We start from the raw sequence: 19,296 nt of genomic DNA, 5'->3' as shown, positions 1-19,296 counted from the left end.
AATAGATGCCCAAGTTGCTCTGACTTCACTGTAGGATTCTGCCTCTCAGCAGTAGATCCCAGGGAGCACCACAGCCATTTTCTGAACTTCCCACTTCCTGACCGATCACTCACACTTGGCCCTATAAGTTCCAGGTGACATGCTGTCTTCTGTTAGTTCTCAGGCACTCCCAGTCCTGAGCAGAACTAACCTGTCCCTATTGCCTCCTACATATTAATGTGACAACAGTCTAAAATGACACACTCACAGCCAGGACTCAAGGCCAACACACAGTGCCAAGTCTAGAGAGCCAAGCAGAATCTAGAGTGAAGAGCAAACACAGTTAAGATTCAAGATAGACTATAGTGTTGGGCATTCTTAACATGGTGTCTATAGCATTTGACAAGACTATAAGGGAAATGTTTAAAACAGATGAGATGGCTAATTGGATCACAGAGAATGTTGTTTCAAACACTCGCTCTAAATTATATTATGTACTTTAAACACACGTTGATGTAAAGGGGGAGGGAAAAGGCACAGAAAACAGAGGATTTAAGCTAGGTAAGCTTAGGCAGAGCATCTATGCCTTCAGTTTCAAACAAAGCCCAAGAGGGGCCATTTACCTCCCGTTCAGATCCAGGCCTGGGTCACCTTGTAGTGGCAGAGCATTTTAAATGTGCAGAAGAATAAAATTCCTTGAGGCTGAAAATGCACACTTAAAACCACTGTCTGCCAGCTTGTGGCAGGCTAAATACAGCCTACTTATATTTCACTGGGTTAAAAGTTAGAAGTCTCAGCTCAGCCTTAGACTAGCTATGGCCTTGGGTAAGTCACCTCACCACTTCGGAGTTTTAAGTTCCTCGTCTATAAAAAAATGAGGGTCCAGGATGATCACTAAGGTCCTTTCTGCTCGAATATATTGAGTGAAACCATGATACCCAGCTATGGCAAGCAGCCTCTAGAATGACCCTCAAACATTGCCACCTCTTAATATTCATGGCTTTGTGTAATTCTTCCTCCTTGAGTAACTTGCTTCTAACTAACTGAACTTGGCAACACTGAGAAGACGTCACTTCTGTGATTAAGTTACAAATCACAGTCTTACAAAAGACTATGATTCCTGTCTTGCTGGTAGTCCCTCTATTGCATGTTTGGATGGAGCCACCTGCCAGGATGGAGAGATGTACACAGCAAAGAACTGAGAGTGGCCTCCAAGCTACATCTAGCAAAAGACTGAGGCCCTCAGCCCAACAATCCTTGAGGAAGTGGATCCTGCCAACCAAGAGGTGTGTGAGCTTGGAGGCCAATCCTTCCCCAGTTGAAGATAAGACACTAATTAACTCATCTTCAGCTAAGACCTCAATCTTGGCCAATATCTTGAGTGAAGCCTTGTGAGAAACTCTGAAGCAAAAGATGCAGCAAAGCTGTGTCTACATTCCTGACCCACAGAAACTATGTGATAATAGATGTGTGTTATTCTAAGCCACTACATTTTGGAATAATCTATTACATACCAATAGGTAACTAATACCCACAACTTTGTTTGTATCCATGGTCTTGACAGGCGTACCTCTCTCACTCTGGATGTTCTTATGGAATCCTATACATCATATTAAGGATCACCTGGTATTGGGGTCAACAACCAGGAAATGTGACTTAGCTGGCACAGCTAGGTAAATAAGCCAGGCAAGTCACAAAAGCCTCTCTATCACCTCGCTGTCTACTCCTCAGTCTCAAAAAATCTGGGGTGGCAGCTGAGAAAAGAACCATAAAGTTGTAAATGGGGTCATATACTAAGAGACTGCATCTCCTCTCCCCATACAACCTTGTATTTCACCTACATATCCATATTTTGAAGAGAAGAGAAAGTATTTTTTATATTAATCTCCCCTACCCACTCCTTTGTACCAATCACACTGTCAGACCACAGAAGAAAGGCCACTCCCATGCAGAAGCATGACCCATGGGATAGAAGCAAGGCGTCCAAGGCACTGATGCTCTAGAGAGACTACATCAGCCTGACATCAGGAAGTCCCACTGGCTTAATGACCACATCTCATCAGCTCCATCACTACCTAACTAGTCCATCTAATTTCCTCTGCTAGTAAAACACCTACCAATTCCACTCTTGCTCCCTCTGTGGGCTTCCTGACTCCAGTCTGTTCTCTACTGAGCAATCTCAGTAGTTTTTATAGACTAAATGTATATGTCTTCTCCATATTCATACGTTGAGGCCTTAATCCCCAAAGGGTTGTCATTTGGAGGTGGGGTCATTGGGAGGTAACTAGGTTTAGATGAGGTCATGAGGGTGGGGCCCCCATGATGGGATTAGTGTCCTTGTAAGAAGAGGAAGAACCCAGGGCTCACTCTCTCTCTTCCCAGTGAAAAGATAATAAGGTGGCTGTCTGCAAGCCAGGAAGAGATCCTCACCAGGAACTGAATCTACCTACATCTGATTTTGCACTTCCCATCCTACAGAAAGGTAAGAAAAAAAATCTGTTATTTGATCCACCCAGTCCATGGTATTTGTTACAGCAGCCCAAACTGACTAACACAGTAACTATCTTAAATGTAAATACAATCATAATATCATTTACTTATGGAACATAATACAGTTATTAGCTAACAACAATATACACATATATCAAATCAACACATTATACATCTTAAACTCATACAATGTTATCACAGTTTGGTGGTTTTTTTTTTTTTTTTGCTTTTGCTTTTCAGGGCTGCACCTGCAGTATATGGAGATTCCCAGGCTAGGGGTCCAATCAGAGCTACAGCCACTGGCCTATGCCACAGCCACAGCAACATGAGATCCAAGCAGTATCTGTGACCTAAACAACAACTCATGGCAATACTAGATCCTTAATCCACTGAGTGAGGCCAGCGATCGATCCTGCAACCTCATGGTTCCTAGTTGGATTTGTTTCCAATGTGCAACCACCGGAACTCCATCACAGTTTTTTTTAAATGTAAACACAATTATATCATCTCCAGCTTCAAAGTTTCTAGAAGCTTTTCATCACATCTAGGATACATTCCAAAGTCTTTACCTGCATCCAAAGATCCCCCTAGAATCTGTCCAGGACTGGTTTCCAGCATCATTTCTTCCCCAAGGCTCACTCCTCCCCAACCACAGTGCAGGCTATCTTTTGAACATGTCAAGATTGTTACCCTCACAAGGTCTTTCCATGAACATCCTTCCTGCAGATATCTGCTTGACTCACTCATTTCATTTGGGTTTCTACTCAAACACAGCCTCTACAGAGAGACCTCCCTCCACCAGTCTTTCTACAGGAGCATGTCCTCTGCTCTTCACTCACACCTCCTACTGCTTTATTTAACTTTGTAACATGTAACTATACAAACTTATATATTTGCTCACTGTTTATGTTTTGCCCTCCTCCCATCCACATGCAAGTTTACTGGGAGTGTAGATACTATCTATATTGTTCTCACTTATCCCCAAGTGCCTAGGACAGCACTTACTGCTCAATAAATATTTATTGGATTTACTGTGCGTTTAATAGGGAGGCCCATAGAGGAAGACTAGCATGGAGAGATATCAAGGTAGGTCATCAATGAGATCAAGTTCAGGAAGTCCGCTAAGGAGAAGGGATGTAGCAGGCTTAAAAATCCAGCAATTTTTGGAAATGTTAAGGAAGTACACAGAGCAAGTTAGCACAGCTCTTGATCGAGTATCTTCTGAAAACATTTGGTTTCCTGTCCATTCCTGCACTACAATCAAGGGAAGGAAGCTACAAAATAATTTCAAGCAGCATCTGATACCAAACAAACAAGTAAATTAAATGTATACAACTTAGGGGTTCATATTTCTTCATGTAGAAACCTTTACTTGGGAGAAGAGGGGCAGGGAACTTGGCAGGCATGGCCAGGTACCAGGCTTTACCATCAATACCTCATGCCAACCCACAAAGTCAGCATCATCTCCATTTCATACATGAGAAAACTAGCCCAACTGGGATTCAAAACCAAGACTTAAACCCAGGTGTGTTCAACTCCAAAGTCCGTTTTACTAACTAAAATGTCCCATCAGTTGGTGGTATATTCAGGCCTGGACTAGAAAACAGGAATGTTTACACAGAAGAAAGTGAGACAAGATGGTGTCAGAAATGGCAGAAAGCATCCATTCAACAAAAATAGATACATTTCAAGAAAAAACCTTCTTTCTTTTCAGAATGATTGAAATGCCCAGATGCAGCAAGCATTATAATTATAAATGAAAGACTAGGAGAGTTGAAGGTAACCACAGACCCCACACAATCCTACCCCTTTACCAGAAAGGCAAAGAGACCATCTCCCAGAGCCCAGTCCCACAATTAGAGAAATGGAACCCCTTGGCTTCTGTCCAGTGTACAGATCCAAATACTTGCAGCTGCTATAAGAAACTTGATTGATGAAAACTTAAAATATTGCTATATTTTTTTAAATAGATGATGGTCCTCTCTTATCACCACATTACTATACAGGCAAAAATAATAATAATAATTTTATAAAGATAAAAATACTATAGAAGCAAAAATAATTATGAAAGTAATTTTTTCCAATTATCCAAAGATACCGCTGAGTTGAGAGGGCAGCCAAGACAAAGGATGGGGCACAGACTCACCACAGTCATCAAAGTGAACCAGATGCAGCCAAAGGGAAGCTTGGGGTGGAGAAGGTGCTTTAACTCCTCTCTCTCTCTCTCTTTTTTTTTTTTTTTTTTTTTTTTTTTTGCTTTTTAGGGCTGTGCCTGTGGCATATGGAGATTCCCAGGCTAGGGGTCTAATCAGAGCTACAGCTGCCAGCCTTTGCCACAGCAGTGTCAGATCTGAGCCGCATCTGAGACAGACACAACGGCCCACAGCAACAACACCAGATCCTTAACCCAATGAGTGAGGCCAGGGATTGAACCCGCAACCTGATGGTTCCTAGTTGGATTCGTTTCCACTGAGCCACAATGGTAACTCCTATTTTAACTCTTTCTAACACTCCTGAATCCCACAGGACATCCAGAACCTTGCAACCAAATATAAGTACTAAGAGACATGTCATTCTAGTAAAAACAGAAAACAGAATTACCAGGAAACAAAAGACTTAATGGAGGAATCTCTTCAGTGGGCAATAGGTCTGAGCTTTAGGTCCAGATCCTGGTGGCATCTTGTTCTTAAATCACAGATGGCAGTAAACTCCCCTGCCTTTTTATACAGTAGAACATCCCATAGCATCTCAATTTAGTTCCAACCCTTGATAAAATCAAGAGCTTCCAATCTTCAACATAACAGTCTTCTGATGCATCTGGACTACTTTGAATTTCAACTGAAGAAACAAAACCTGAGTTACCAGAATGACCACCATTGCCATCAATGTCTAAACAGAGTGAATATATGCTTTTTTTCATTTTTCTTAGACAAAATATGCCTATCATGTCTTCATTGCTGTACTCCGAACTCTGGTGGTTCCTGTGATACCAAATTAGCAATCATGCAGCTAACAAGTTGTTTAAATTACTTTCCTGCTTGGAATATTATTGTTGAACAGCTAAGATCCATTTCATTTTTACTGTCAGAGTGTGTTAAACTAAGTGAAATCTATCAGGAAGTGTACACACCCCTGAGTCTTCTAAGTTTCACACTCCTAGCTCAAGGACAATGCAGACATTTAAAATGCCATGGATAATTAGCCAGCCTCTCTACAAATAAGACTGCTTGCTCTGATAGAATCACAAAGTTTGCCAGTCTCAGGAATAGATGTACTCATTAGCAGGTAATCAGACGTGAAATATTTATGTTGCTGGAATATAAGAAATGGGTGAAGTGGTGATAAGGATGCAGGCCCAGAGGTGAGGAGACCCAGGTTTTGGACCTGGTTTAAGTGATTCTGGAGAAGTCTCTTTGCCTCCTTATCTCTGTCTTCTCAACTGGGGACCCAAGAGACTAGTTCTTAAAAATCCTCATCTGCCTCAGCTATACACAGATTCCTCATATGAGAAAGATACTGTGCAGGTAACATGAATTTTCAAGAAAGCATCCAAGTAGCCATAGCTTTTCTTCTTTCCAAGCCCAGTTTTCAGAAATTTCAGAGCTGTTCATAGATTACTGCTGATGTAAGATATTACTGCTGATATTATTGCAAATACCAGATATAAGCTGAGAACTTTGTTACCAAAAAAGACGTCAAATTTCCCTAATGGAACACACTGTATTGCCAAAACACGTGGCAAATACCCATAAGCAATTTTTAAATCAATGCTGGTATATATATATCACAGTGCACCGTTATTTCTACAGCCATTAGAGTAAATACTAAAATGTGACCATTTTCTCCCATTGCTAGAAATTGTAAAGCAGTATGCACCTAACAACCTTACTGAACTCAAAAAAACACTTATCAACAAAAAGTATCAAAATTCAAGAATAAAAAGAAAAGTACACAAGACACAAATACGTATAAGAACCTTAAGTTCAGAGTTTTATCCCCCACTATATCCATCAGAGTACCTTGCCACTGATAACAGGTTGAGCTGTTGAAGGAAATAATAATTTAGAGTCATGGGATCCAAAGCAATTCCTCACCAGTGAATCAGGATCAGCCTTTGTCTTTGAATGCCATGAAGGGTTTTCAGAACCAGAAGGGGTAGCATTTTACCAGCACCAAGTTCTTCAACAGCAATAATGACACTACTCAGGACATCTGCCATATGCAAAGAGGCATAGATCCCAGTGAAGCAAAGAGAAAAGCAGCACATGATAAACTGGACGAGTCTGCAAAACCATTTCTCACCCTAAGGTCTTTGTTGAGAAACAAGAGTGCCTTCAAGACCCTGCTTCATTTATGAAATATGGTGAGGTTACAGACCCCATTAACAAGTCTCCAGACAAGACTCTATTCTAAGAGAGGGAGCTCAATTATGTGGGGCCATATCCCAGTCAACAAGAAGGATACAGGTTAGTGGAAATAACATGAAAACGCAGCTGCTGGGCTGGTCCAAAGACCCTGTGAAAACATCCTTCTCAAAGTGAAGGCAGGACCCTTGGGCAAGGGTTAGATTCTGCCTCCACCCCTGCTGCAGCGTTAATGACACATGACCTCAGGTGAGCCATTTAACTTCACTGAGCTGGCCTACAGGTCTGCAAAATGAAGGGGGTGGATGACTAAGCACCTGTCACCGAAGTTTCTTAAGTCAGATTTCTTCCATCTTTCTTCACATGAAAAAGAGAAAGTAGAAATCAGGATTTGTGGAAATGCTAGTTTTCCACAGCTGAAATAAGAGATGGGCTAATGATACAAGCATGAGCATTCAGGTATGGGAACTCCTATCTTGGTTAGTTGGCTCAAGTCAAGCCTTGTGCCTCTGGGAAGGCCTCCAGGCACCACCTGGGAGCCTCCATGCCTGCTTCCCCTCCACCCTGTGTGTTCCTGGGTCCTTGGGAACTGAGGCCTTCTGCTTCCTGGAACCAGCTCGCCCCAGGGGCACTGCTCACCAGGGCTGCTTCTCCACGGAGGCTTGATCTGTGATGAACAAATGCTTCTGATTTTAGAAAGGACATATTTGTGAACTTTTCCACAGGCAGGCTTCTTCTGAAACTTCAGTTCTCATCCTGAATTTTAAAACCATAATGTGACATTTTAACATATGGCAAAGAGAGATGAATTTGAGATCATTTCAAACTGCTTAAAAGATCTGCATTAAACACAGATTTCCATTATTATGGATCTAATAAGTCCTATTCTCATCTGGGCTATCAGCAACAGAGTAAGTAATTACCATTCAACTTGGGCCGTTCCAGTCCATTAGCCCAAAACTGATGACTCAGGCAAAGATATACGTGAAGAACAAAATGCTGATAAGAGATAAGATGGAAGGGAAGAGATGCTGCTGCCTTACCTCATTCTGCTACATCAATTTTAAGAACTGAATCAAATATAAATAAACTTGATAGAGTGATAAGTCCAGAAGTAAATATTAAAAATATAAAACAGAATTGTAGCTACCTCAATTAAAGGGAAAAGCAAAATGCCTCCTTGAATACATCATGGGTTTGAAGGACCTTCAGTCCTCAGCTACAATGCTTACCTAAGTTATAAGGAATGGTGCCAAACATCTTCAACATCAAAAGCTGAAACAGTCAGAGATTCGCTCAACAAGGTTGTTCAATAAATCAGGCCCCACCTGAGATGCTAGGGATAAAAACATTAATGAGTCATTCTGCCTACCAGCCAGAAGTTTTAGGACTATTAGGGACATAGATCAGTACATCAATTATTATAACACAATATGATGCGCATTTGAGAGAAACATGTACAGGCTGAAACCAGACTGTATCAGAACATTACTAAAGCATCTAACCCAGAACAGATGGGGTCATGGAAGGATCCTGGAAGGAATGTTTGCCACAGGTGAGTCTTGAAAGGGAGAGACATTAAGCCAGGTAAAGAAAGGGGTTACCAACATTGCAGGTAGAAGGTAGTGCACAGTGATGAGACAGTGTGGAGGGCGGTTCATCAGTGAAGGGAGAGGAACGATTAGAAACAGCGGACATCTACTAGTCTGGGGATGCTAATACTGCAAAAACCAGAAAACAGAAGAAAATGCTATTTAAAGAGGTGAAGGTGATGAGTTTGTTTTTTGACACAAGTCACAGAAATTAAGAACTGGAAGAGATCTCAAAGGTTACTTAATTGGACACCTCCATTGAGATGTCTTGAGTACTCCATACTGAGTCTCAGGTGACAGTGGGGCAGCCAGTGGGAACGTCCAATAAGCAATGCAAATTGGGAGCAGGATTAAATGGGAGGTCAAGCATACAGACAGGGATTTGAGAGTATGTGGCCGCAAAAGTAATAACGGAAGCTAGGGCCACTAATAACAGCACGGTGTGCATAGAGCGAGTGGGGGACTGGAGGCGGAGGGAGGAGGGAGGAGGGAGCTGAAAGAGAGAAATGCAGGTTAGAGTCTGAGTTCAAGAAAGGGGAGAAGTTCAAGAGCTGGTGAGGTGTCTGGAGAAGAAGCAGTCAGGGAGGAAGAGAATCAAGATGAGGTCATAAGGAAGACGAGGCAACACATGGCTGCATGAACTCTGAACTCATTCGTTGCTACTGGTCACTCTGGGTTTCCTCCATCCTGGGTCCTCTCTGAGTCATTCCTTCTCCCGCGCATATGCCCCATGCACCACTGGGGACCCCTTGGCCCACTTCCCTTTCCTAGCTGCCACCATAAGCCCCTCCATCTGTGTTCCCTCACCTCTCCTCTCTTAAAAGTTGAACACAAGCTCCCCACTTCCACCGCTCCACACCTTCAATAATATATCCTTTAACAAGTACCCAACATGCAGAGGGCTCCGGCTGCCTCTAACTCCCTTTGCCAAAAGGCCCCATGACCATTGGGCTTGGTGTCGTCCATCTTAACACCTGTTCTGGAAATCTGCCCAGGCCAATCCTCTCTGGTTTGAATGTTGAGCCCAGATGATCAAACCCACAGCACCCACAGACAACGAGCTCGGTTCCTCAGTTTTCTGTGCAGTCCAGGTGTGCTTCTTTCCACAGCAGACAAAAGCTGCCTCCTGTGAGTTAGATGGAAATGCAGTTATTTGCAAATGCAAATGCCTAAGATGGGACAGACTAGGAACACAGATGACTGCAGGAAAAACTAAAAGAGTGACAAGAAAACAGTGACAAAGAAGGGGCTGCAGATTGAGTTAATCAAGGCAGGATTTGGAAGACAGCATCTTGAAAAGTTGAGCCTGGCTGCAAGCCCAGAAGAGACAAGCGGAAAGATTCCTGGGCATGGGGCCCGAGGAGGGCTCGGTTTGAGGTGTCAGGGAGATGCCTGGAGAGCAGTTGTAGTCTCCATTTGTGGGCAATGCCTGGAACCAGTCAGAGGGGGGCTGATTCTTGCAAGCTCAGGGATGGAGAGAGAGACCACTTGGTCCAGCACAGAAGCAAGATGACACTGACTACCGACAATGGCCCCTTTCTTTGCTGGACCAAGTTAAACTATGATAGTGGCCATTTCAACATGTTTAATCAATACCCTCAGATTCTTCATCAGAGTGACATCCTGATTTCAAAGTAACTGAGTGTGACATTGCTGGTACCATTTTTAATCTCCCACAGGCAGAGAACAAAGATGACATACAGCCATGCACAGAGAACCTTTGGCTTGGAGGTGCCCTGGTATTTAACTAACTGGCTTCTCTCTGAAAAGCTGAAAACCACATACACACATGAACCAAAAGTACTAAGATTTTAAATAAAACACTTTGTATCAGGGAAGACTATGAATAGAAAAAGGGCTCATAAGGGACAGTTTGCTGGGAGAAAAAAGTTAACTCTCCCTCCACGCTCATCTATTTGCATAAGTAGTGAGCTTTTTTAAAAGGCCTTTCTATATGCTTTATTTCTGCCTAGAATGTTCTTCTTTCTCCTTGCTCTCTCCCCTTCACCTTCCAAACTCTTTAGAGACCCAACTCAAATGTCAGCTCCCTTTACTCCTATCTTTGTTGTGGTAATTTCCACTTGGTATTCTATTTATAATTAGCTGTTCAGTCTGTCCCCTTCTCACACATAACCTCGAGAATCTTTTATTCATCTCTGTAACACAGCAACTATGCCTGGCACAGGAGATTGGTGGTTGATATATATGGCCTGATTAATGAGCAAAGAGATAGGTGCTTGACACGTATGGCCTGGTTAATGAGCAAAAGATCCCACTTTAGGAGTGCAGACCTCCAGAGTCTCTTGCTGCTTAATTTCTTTGCCTCTGTATAGAACACAGCTCTAGTCTTCCAAGGCTCCTTGGTGTCCCCTCTCTGGTGAACCAGTTCTTCCTGTCAAGTAACACTTTGGCCCTAGCTTCTCTTCCAGAAGTTCATTCCAACTTCCATTCCTAAAATCAAGCTGGACTTTTTTTTTTTTTTTTTTTTGCTTCCTTAGCTTGAGTTTTAATCCATCCTCTATTCCCTCCACCACCAAGTTCTTTAATTGCCACATTCCCTAGCCCCTGCCTCTCGGTTAATATTTTACCATCCAACCAGTGATCCAAGCTACAAGCTTCATGTCATTCTTGTCTCTTCTCTCCTTCCCTACCCTAAATTCCATCAAATAACCAAAATTGGACTCTTCTGCTGAAACTTCAGAGTCCACCCCAGAAATGAGCCCAGCAGCTGTGTCTTTCCAACTAACCCAACTTCTTGCCTATTCTGTCCCTCCAAACTCAACCAGCACTTTCTAAGTGCTCCTAAAATGTCATTCCTTTGTTATGCTGAAACACATGGCTCCCTTAGTAGCCCAGCCACCCCTCCTCCCTAAATCCCACTACCTTTGTCCCTGTCATCTCCTTCTTAGACACCAGCATGGAAAGAATGTGTGTCCATAGCTCTGCCATGTTTCCATACCCCTGATCCCACCCACCTCGGAGGGTAGTCTCTAGCCCAGGTGGAAATCTGGGGGGGGGGGGGCATTTCTTAGTTTATTTGTTTCTACTATTCTACTATAATCATTATATATAAGCTATTACCTATACACCCCATCTCAGAAACTAAATTCCTCTGATTCTATCACCTACTTTAGACTTCAGATACTGTATTGTCTCTTCTAATAAAAATCACATCAACACCTGATAACATTATAAAAGAAATGCTTTGGCAAATCTAAACAGCAGATGTAATACTTTCTGATTTGAAGTATTTGGTAACAGAACTATAATAACTATTATAATGATTGATTCTTTGCACAAATTCTACAAGCTAAACAAATTGCTAAGACATTTTTAAGATGATTTTAAAAGTGTTTTCACATGGTTGAGCTGATGATTTAGCTTTCTCCAGTAATATAATCTTTATTTAATTAACTGGGTGATTCCATATCAGTAGTTTGCTGTTGCTGCCAGTGCTATCAAATTGCAGCAATTTAGTCACTAGGGGGAAGAACAACACTGACAAATTAAAAAGTATATTTCCTCTTACAGTTTTGCTCATTAATAACAGTTACTTGATGTCTTATCAACAAAGATATAAGGCCCTTGTTTTCTTTCAAAGAAACTAGAGGGGTAAAAGTTGATAAGAATTCTTGTTACAAACACAAGGTAATGTAGAGAACTGCTCATTTTCTTAAAGTTCTATTTTCAAAAACTAAGGTTTAAATTAGAATGATGCTTATAAAGTGTTAGCTCTGGCACTTTTCTTTCAGGGCTTGGAGAAGAAGGAGAAGAGAACAAGGAACACACTGGGCAGGGGAGTGGGGGGATGGGGGGGATATGCCTGCCCTGGACCCTAGAAGAGAAAGATCAAATATTTTTAAAACAAGTTAAAAATGACTCCCAAATAGCAGCTTTTTCTAACTAGACTACATCTGGTCCAGCTTTTCTTTTACTACCCTTCAGCAGAATGTTAAAGATATCAGAGGAAAGTCAGTCAGGAGGCTGCAACCTCGCCATCGAGATGCCTAAAGTAAAAGTAACAGAAAACCTCCCTAGATGCTAGGACCAAACAGCCAGCATCATTCTTTTTTTTTTTTTTTTTTAAATAATCTGGCTAGAATCTTAGCCATTGTTGAATTTATTTATTTATTCATCCATTCATTCATTCATTCATAGCATCATTCTTACTGGTGAATAATTTCCCCCTAAGACCTAGAATCAGGTGAGGCAAACCACTCTGGCTACCTACCATTCCTATTCAGCATAATGCTGGAAGTCCTAGCCTGTGCGATAAGGTAAGAAAAGGAAGTAAAATGCCTGTAGATTGGCGAGGAAACAATCAAACTGTTATTATTCACAGAAGATAGGATGGACTATATAGAAAAATACCAAAGAATGGGCAAATATTTAGTAGAACCAATAAGTGAGTTTAATAGGTCCCAGGATGCAAAGTCAATATGTTAAAATCAAGTTAACTTTTTTTTTTGTTTTTTTGGCCATGCCCAAGGCATGTAGAAGTTCCTGCGCCAGGGACTGAACCCAAGACACAGCAGTGACAATGCCAAATTCTTAACCCACTGAGCCACCAGGGAACTCCAAAATCAAGTAAATTTTTATGCACTAACAATTATCAGTTAAAAATTAAAAATTTTTAAGGTATCATTTATAATAGCATCAAAAAAGTGGAATAATTAAGAATAAGTATGTGCAAAATTTGTCTTCATTTTCTTAATTTCTTTTGAAGAACAATTTTTTTAACTTTTAGGACATCTACAGTGCGCTTTGAGTTTTTAAAATAGTTTTTGGGTTTTGCGCACTATCTAAAAATTATTTGCCTAACTCAAGGTCACAACAAATTTCTCCAAGGTTTTCTTCAAGAAATGTGATGGTTTTATGTTTTATATTTAGTTTTATGATTCATTTTGAGTTATTTTCATATAGGATAGTTCTGAATTAAGCATACTCTCATAAACTGAAGTGGCACTAACACAGGAAACTGAGAAATGGACAAAAATCAGAGGGTAGACACACAGCCAAATCGATCTTTCTGCTAACCTCCCTTGGTTGAAGCAAAGAGCTGTGATTTACATAGTAATGCAGGTTGATGAATATGATAAGGTATTTGCCAGTTTTCCTACTGTATAAATTCTTTCATTGGACAATTAGACTAATAAAGAAGTGAGGGAATACATCAGTCCCTAGCGACTGCCACACAGACTCAGGATCCCACTACCGTCTTCGCTACATCACTTTGAAGCCCTAGTAGGTTGTTATGGCTGATGTCTCAATTTGAGCATCTGGATAAGAAAGCTATCTCCTGCCAGCAAGAGAGAAGGTTATGAGAAAAATTACACAAATGCAAAAGTACTTACAACATTCCCTTTATTAGCTTACACCTCACATCCTTCCCATACCACACAGCCATTAATAACAAATAATTTGTGCATCCTTTGATCGTGAATATCTATACATGCCTTGAAGTCAATTAGTGTTTCCTCTGACTGGAAACAATAAAGCAGATGTACTGATACATACTTAGCATAGGCAAGCTGTCATGCTCTTCTAAATTTACAATTTATTCAAGCAAAGCTTGGGTTATCACTTTGCAGGTATGTGGAAGAAAGTATTCCCACATGGGTGGGAGGCTGGACTGAGTGCGCTTGAGGCCCCTCGAGTCTTTGGAAATAGACCCGTGTCCCATCCCAGCTGAGCCACTTCCTACCTATGTGTCACTGGCAAGTTGCTTCACTTCTCTGAGTTTCATTTTCCTACTTGTCAATGAACAAAATATACTTTATCATACAATGTTGTTTTTTTTTTCTCTAGGTTTGTATGGCACTGTTTAGATAGTCAATGCTGGTTTTCTCCTCCCTACTTTCCAACAGTAACATTCATGCTCTGGAATTTTCTTAAAATAATTAATAATTATTAATAATTTTCTTAAAAGTTATTTTTGTGCCAAGCTGCAATGTTCTTACATTGGGGTGGAGAGAGAAGCAATGTGTATGCCTAAAACCTACTCAGTGACACCTGCACTGGCTGGAATAACATCACCCCAGTGATGTGGATGGACCAGAATATAAATCTATGTATGTTGGTATTATTTGCCAAACTGAGAATCCCACCCATAAAATCACATGAATATAAAGAACCATGAGTATTAATAATAATAAAAGTACTAAGAGCAGTAGCTATAAATATGTACCTGACACTGTTTTGAGCATTTTATATATATTAACAAACCTGATCTTCACAATGATTCTATGAAGTCGGTACTTTTATTATCCTCATTTTGCAGATAGGAAAACCAAGGCCTGAGGAGCATAAGGGTCCAGCAAGTCACAAAGATAAGATTAAACCAACCTACAGGTGGATTCCAGACTTCCTACTGCATCCCAAAGATCAGAAAAGAAAGGAGCTATCTTCTGGTCAAGAAGGGGCATTGCCAAGTTCTGTTCCTGGCCACCCGTGTGCCTGTTCTTTATGCCCAGCTTTCTTAAACAACCTCAGAGGACACTGGGGGCTCGTCTCAGGCACTGGCAATAGTTTTTTCCTTGGGGGATGGAGTAGTTCCATGGGGATCCATAATTATTCACCAAATTTCATGTACTCTTTGTTTGTATATCTCACAATAAGAGAAAGTGGATCAGTAGCCATGCAAGGTCCCAACTAGGGAGGCTTTGGACTTTGCCAAGGCTCCATGCTCAGCTGTCACTGACCCCCACCTAGGACACAACACCAAGGTTGGGGAACAGACAAGTGAAGGGTGCTGCCCGCGCTGTGTACTCTGCATTTGCATGCGAGAATCACTAGAGCACAAGCTCAGCTAATCTCCTGGCTGCGTGACTGTTATTATCATGCAGCGCACACATGCATATTCATCCAGATTTAAAGAGAAGAAATAAGCCTCCCTCATGGTGCTGCTGATAAACAACCTCCCCAAAATCTTTCTCCCTGTACTCAAATGAAACACATTTTGAAGGCTTGTCATACTTAAAAGTGATTTACCCATAAGCCTTTTATATGTTAATAATATTGCATGTTGAATATTTCATTCCCAAGATCATTATTTGGTTGGTTTCCACGTGATGTTCAGCACAATAGAAATGGACATAGCGATATCGGGTGCCTTTGGACACCAATCTCCATGTTAACGCTCACGTCGCTGGCCTCCAAACACGATGAACACAGCTGCAGCGGGAGCCCAGCCGTGTTTGTCAAGTCTGCTTATTTCCAGACAAAACATTTTAATTCTTGTGTAGAGGGGGGGCTTAAGGGCAAGGGCAATGCTGGAAAGGATGGAGAGGAAAGGAGCAGAAAGGGGAGAATGGAAAAGGCATGATAACCCAGAGTTAAGGAACTGGGCTCTGCCGCTCTAGTCTAGTGATTATGAGGCTGACTTCTCTGGATGACCCGGTCCTCTTCACATAGGTCAGGTGGACACAGCCAAGGCTGCTCAGCCTTAGAGCATGCAAGATTGATCCAGTCCCTCCTGCAGAGGGTCTGATTTAATTGGGGGCAGGGAGACTGGGAGCAACACGGACACCAGTCCCCGGTGACCCTCACATGCATCCAGGCTTCGATTTGAGACTAAGTCCCTGGGTTATGCAGATGTCTGAGATCCAGACAGGCCAAGGAGCGGGCACGAGGGCTGCTTACAGACTCCGGGAAATGGGCTGAACCTATCCTTCAGCTAGGGCTCAGCTGAGATGGCAAAAAGAGCATCCAGCTCTGAAGGAGACTGACCAGGGACAATAAAGGAGTCCAGAGGATAAAACATACATCCCCCAGCTCAGAGGATGCAAGCTGAAGAATGAGGCCAGGTCTCTTGTCAGGTAACTCTCCAACATCCAAACACACATTCACACACAAACCACACACACAGATGCACACACTCCCGCATGCACACGCCATTATGCTAAAATGCATCTCCTGTACAATTCCACCTTTGACAGATAGTTTCATTAATTAATAACATCCCAAGTTCATTCTCCCTTGCAACTTAAGTAACCAAACCCTCCAAAATGCCTAAAAAATCGTACAGCCACCACCACCAAGTTACCCGCCTTAGGCCCCCCTTCCCCCAGTTCCTTGCCTTGGCTCCTCTGAGTGTTGACAGGATCACCTCTGCTTCCTCAGATCCTCCCAGTCCCAGGTTCCCTCACTTCCTGGGGGTCTATCCCATGCCACCTTCTCATGTATTAGGCAATGCAGCACAGAGCTTTATGTGTGCCCACAGACCAGCCCTGGAATCTCCACCAAGTCACCTAGTTCCTCTGAGCATTGGTTGCTTCATTTGTAAAAGGGGGATGATGATGGTACCTATTCCCAGAGTTGTTTTGGGAATTAGATAACCCAATACATTTTTAACACTGTTAAAAAAAATACTATATATACTTCAATACAATTTTTTTTTTTTGTCTTTTTGTTGTTGTTGTTGTTGTTGTTGTTGTTGTTGCTATTTCTTGGGCCGCTCCCACGGCATATGGAGGTTCCCAGGCTAGGGGTCGAATCGGAGCTGTAGCCACCAGCCTACGCCAGAGCCACAGCAACGCGGGATCCGAGCCGTGTCTGCGACCTACACCACAGCTCACGGCAACGCCGGATCGTTAACCCACTGAGCAAGGGCAGGGACCGAACCCGCAACCTCATGGTTCCTAGTCGGATTCGTTAACCACTGCGCCACGACGGGAACTCCCAATACAATTTTTTAAAATGAAAAAAAGAAAAGAAAAACTTATAATGGTGTTTAGTACATGGTAATCACTCAGTAAATGCTAGCAAATATTTAAACTCCCCCTCATCCCAATGCCTCCAATTTATAGATGAGGACACTAAGTTTCAGGTTCCTGTGACAATGCTTTCATATGGACTGTCACACTTACCAGACTGTGCGTCCTGAATGAGGGTTAGAAAGTGGACTCAGCCTGCAAACACCGAAAGAGCTTTGAAAGGGTCATCAGGAAACTGAAGCCACCTGAACACAAACTGCCCCTCATCTCCTGGCAAATAATCCACGTTGTATACTTGGTGCTGCTCCCAACCTCCACCCAGGTCTCACCCCTTGCCTGTCTTCAGGCTGGCTTTGCCAGTGAACAGTTTAAATCCCTGGCCTAAAATCTTGTTTGAAATTAGTTCAAAGGTTCTGCTCTGGTGTGAGATTGGGTTTTTAATTGCAAATCCAGTTTACAAACAAAACTAAGTGCTTAAGGAGTTGTCCCCTTGCGACCCAGTGGGTTAAGGATCCAGCATTATCACTGCAGCGGCTCAGGGTTGCTGCTGTGGCACAGGTTCAGTCCCCAGCCCAGGAACTTCCACATGCTGTGGGCACAGCCAAAAATAAATAAGTGCTTAAGCCAGAGAAAGTGGGTATGTAGTGGGTATATTATTAGAAAGAGGCCTGTTGGATCTAAGTTTAATGCAAAACAAAATCTATTACATTCTAATGATATTGAGTCTAATTAGAAGCCAGTAACTCAAGAAGTTTAAACGCAAAAACAAGATCAGCTACATTCCCCTGAGATCCTGATTTAATTGGTCGAGGAGGGAGCCCAGGCATTGGCATTTTTTAAAAGTTCCTTGTGTGATTTTTATGTGTAGCCAGGGTTGAAAGTCACTGTTCTAAGGTAAGGGAAACATATTTTTTAAAGTAATTCTGGGTTCCGGTATCACATTCTGTTTTCAAATATATTACCTACTTAACTTTAGAAACAACATTCTATTACAATCTGGGTACAAGTATGCAGTCCTAAGAGTTTTTCCATTCTCTGTGCCATGGGATTGCTTACTAAATATTTTACCTCTTCTTTGGCCTTGGGTTGGTGAGTCCGAAAGAAGAGGAGCGGGGTCAGACTCAGGAGAACATAAAACTTCTATGAAGCCAGAAGCCAACCAGGGCCATCCCTTCGATGGCCCTGAACAGCAGTGAGACGAGGAACATGGACCCGTAGCCAAGATTCGGCATCAGGTGCCACATGCACTGAAGCCCCAAAGGGGGTTTCCCACCAGGAAGTGTTTATTAGGAACATTCTAATCAAGAAACAAGGTCACGAACGCTAGGACTAGGATTACAGTAAACTGTGAGTGATCATAATTCAGGATGCATGAGAAAGTTATCTTCTAGCCCTTTGACTTATTTGCATTTTATGTCCAGTTAAAAGTACTACCCTGTGGTCTAAGTTTAGGTGTGCTAAGTATGTGGTTCTAAGAAGAAAAGCATGATTTCTTAAGAAAAGAATATTCATGTGGGGAAAACGCTTAAGGACCTAAAGAATCAAGTATAAGACAGACAGAGAACAATTTCCTTTTCTATTTCCCTTCTTGAGAGGATCTAGCCCTCTGAGTCTCCTTGTGGGTTCAGAACACAAGGAAGCAGAAAGGCTAGTTCTGTAAAATATCTTGAGGGTTCAGATTTAAACAAGAAGCTGACAACTCCCACCGAAGGCAGACCGGCCAGGGGTGCCAGGTCACGGCGGTCCCCATCTGCCTCCAGTCCCCACGGGCTGTCTGCCGCCACACAGGCATCCAGTGTTTATCTCAACTGGGCTCGTGCCCCCACAGAGTTCCTGCCCAGCCCACCTTCCCTCTTGACAATGCCTCCACTCCCATATTACCCATTCTGAGTTTTGCTCTGGGTCCTTCGACCTCAGCGTGTACTAGGATGGGACAGAATTCTGTTTCTACACACTGCCATGCTGATTTCACACTTAATCTTCCAACTTCCAGATATGTACTGGCTTTATCTGATTTCCAGTGTGGTGCTGAAACAGGAATTTGTCTCTCCAACTCCATAAGGCATTAACACCTCACTCCCCAAGGTGAGGGGCAGAAGAACCAAGGGGCAGAAGATTTAAGGATCATCAGGCTCATGACATTTTCAATGGAACAAG

At 42.4% G+C, this 19,296-nt stretch overlaps 1 protein-coding gene across 31 annotated transcripts in view; it reads right to left on the bottom strand.

The window, feature by feature from the left end:
- Positions 1–19,296, bottom strand: part of MSRA (methionine sulfoxide reductase A) — a 383,609-nt gene that overhangs the window by 251,130 nt on the left and 113,183 nt on the right. Inside the window, exons 1-2 of one of the 31 annotated variants that reach the window (XM_084997840.1) lie at positions 8,066–8,169; positions 7,473–7,589 (exon numbers count right to left, since the gene is read on the bottom strand). The exons of the other annotated variants lie outside the window; for them this stretch is intronic. The gene's annotated coding sequence lies outside the window, so the exon portion shown is untranslated. Of the gene's footprint in view, positions 1–7,472; positions 7,590–8,065; positions 8,170–19,296 lie in introns of those variants that run through there. 31 annotated transcript variants of the gene reach the window in all.

Source organism: Sus scrofa, chromosome 14 (genome assembly GCF_054392235.1).
Source record: "Sus scrofa isolate SSC_HxYL_T2T_F1_AM1 chromosome 14, Sscrofa_HxYL_maternal_Yorkshire_Landrace_v2.0, whole genome shotgun sequence".
Classification (NCBI taxonomy): Eukaryota; Metazoa; Chordata; class Mammalia; order Artiodactyla; family Suidae; genus Sus; species Sus scrofa.
Note: the sequence above shows the minus strand (reverse complement) of the source record. Positions and strands in the feature narration are given on the sequence as shown.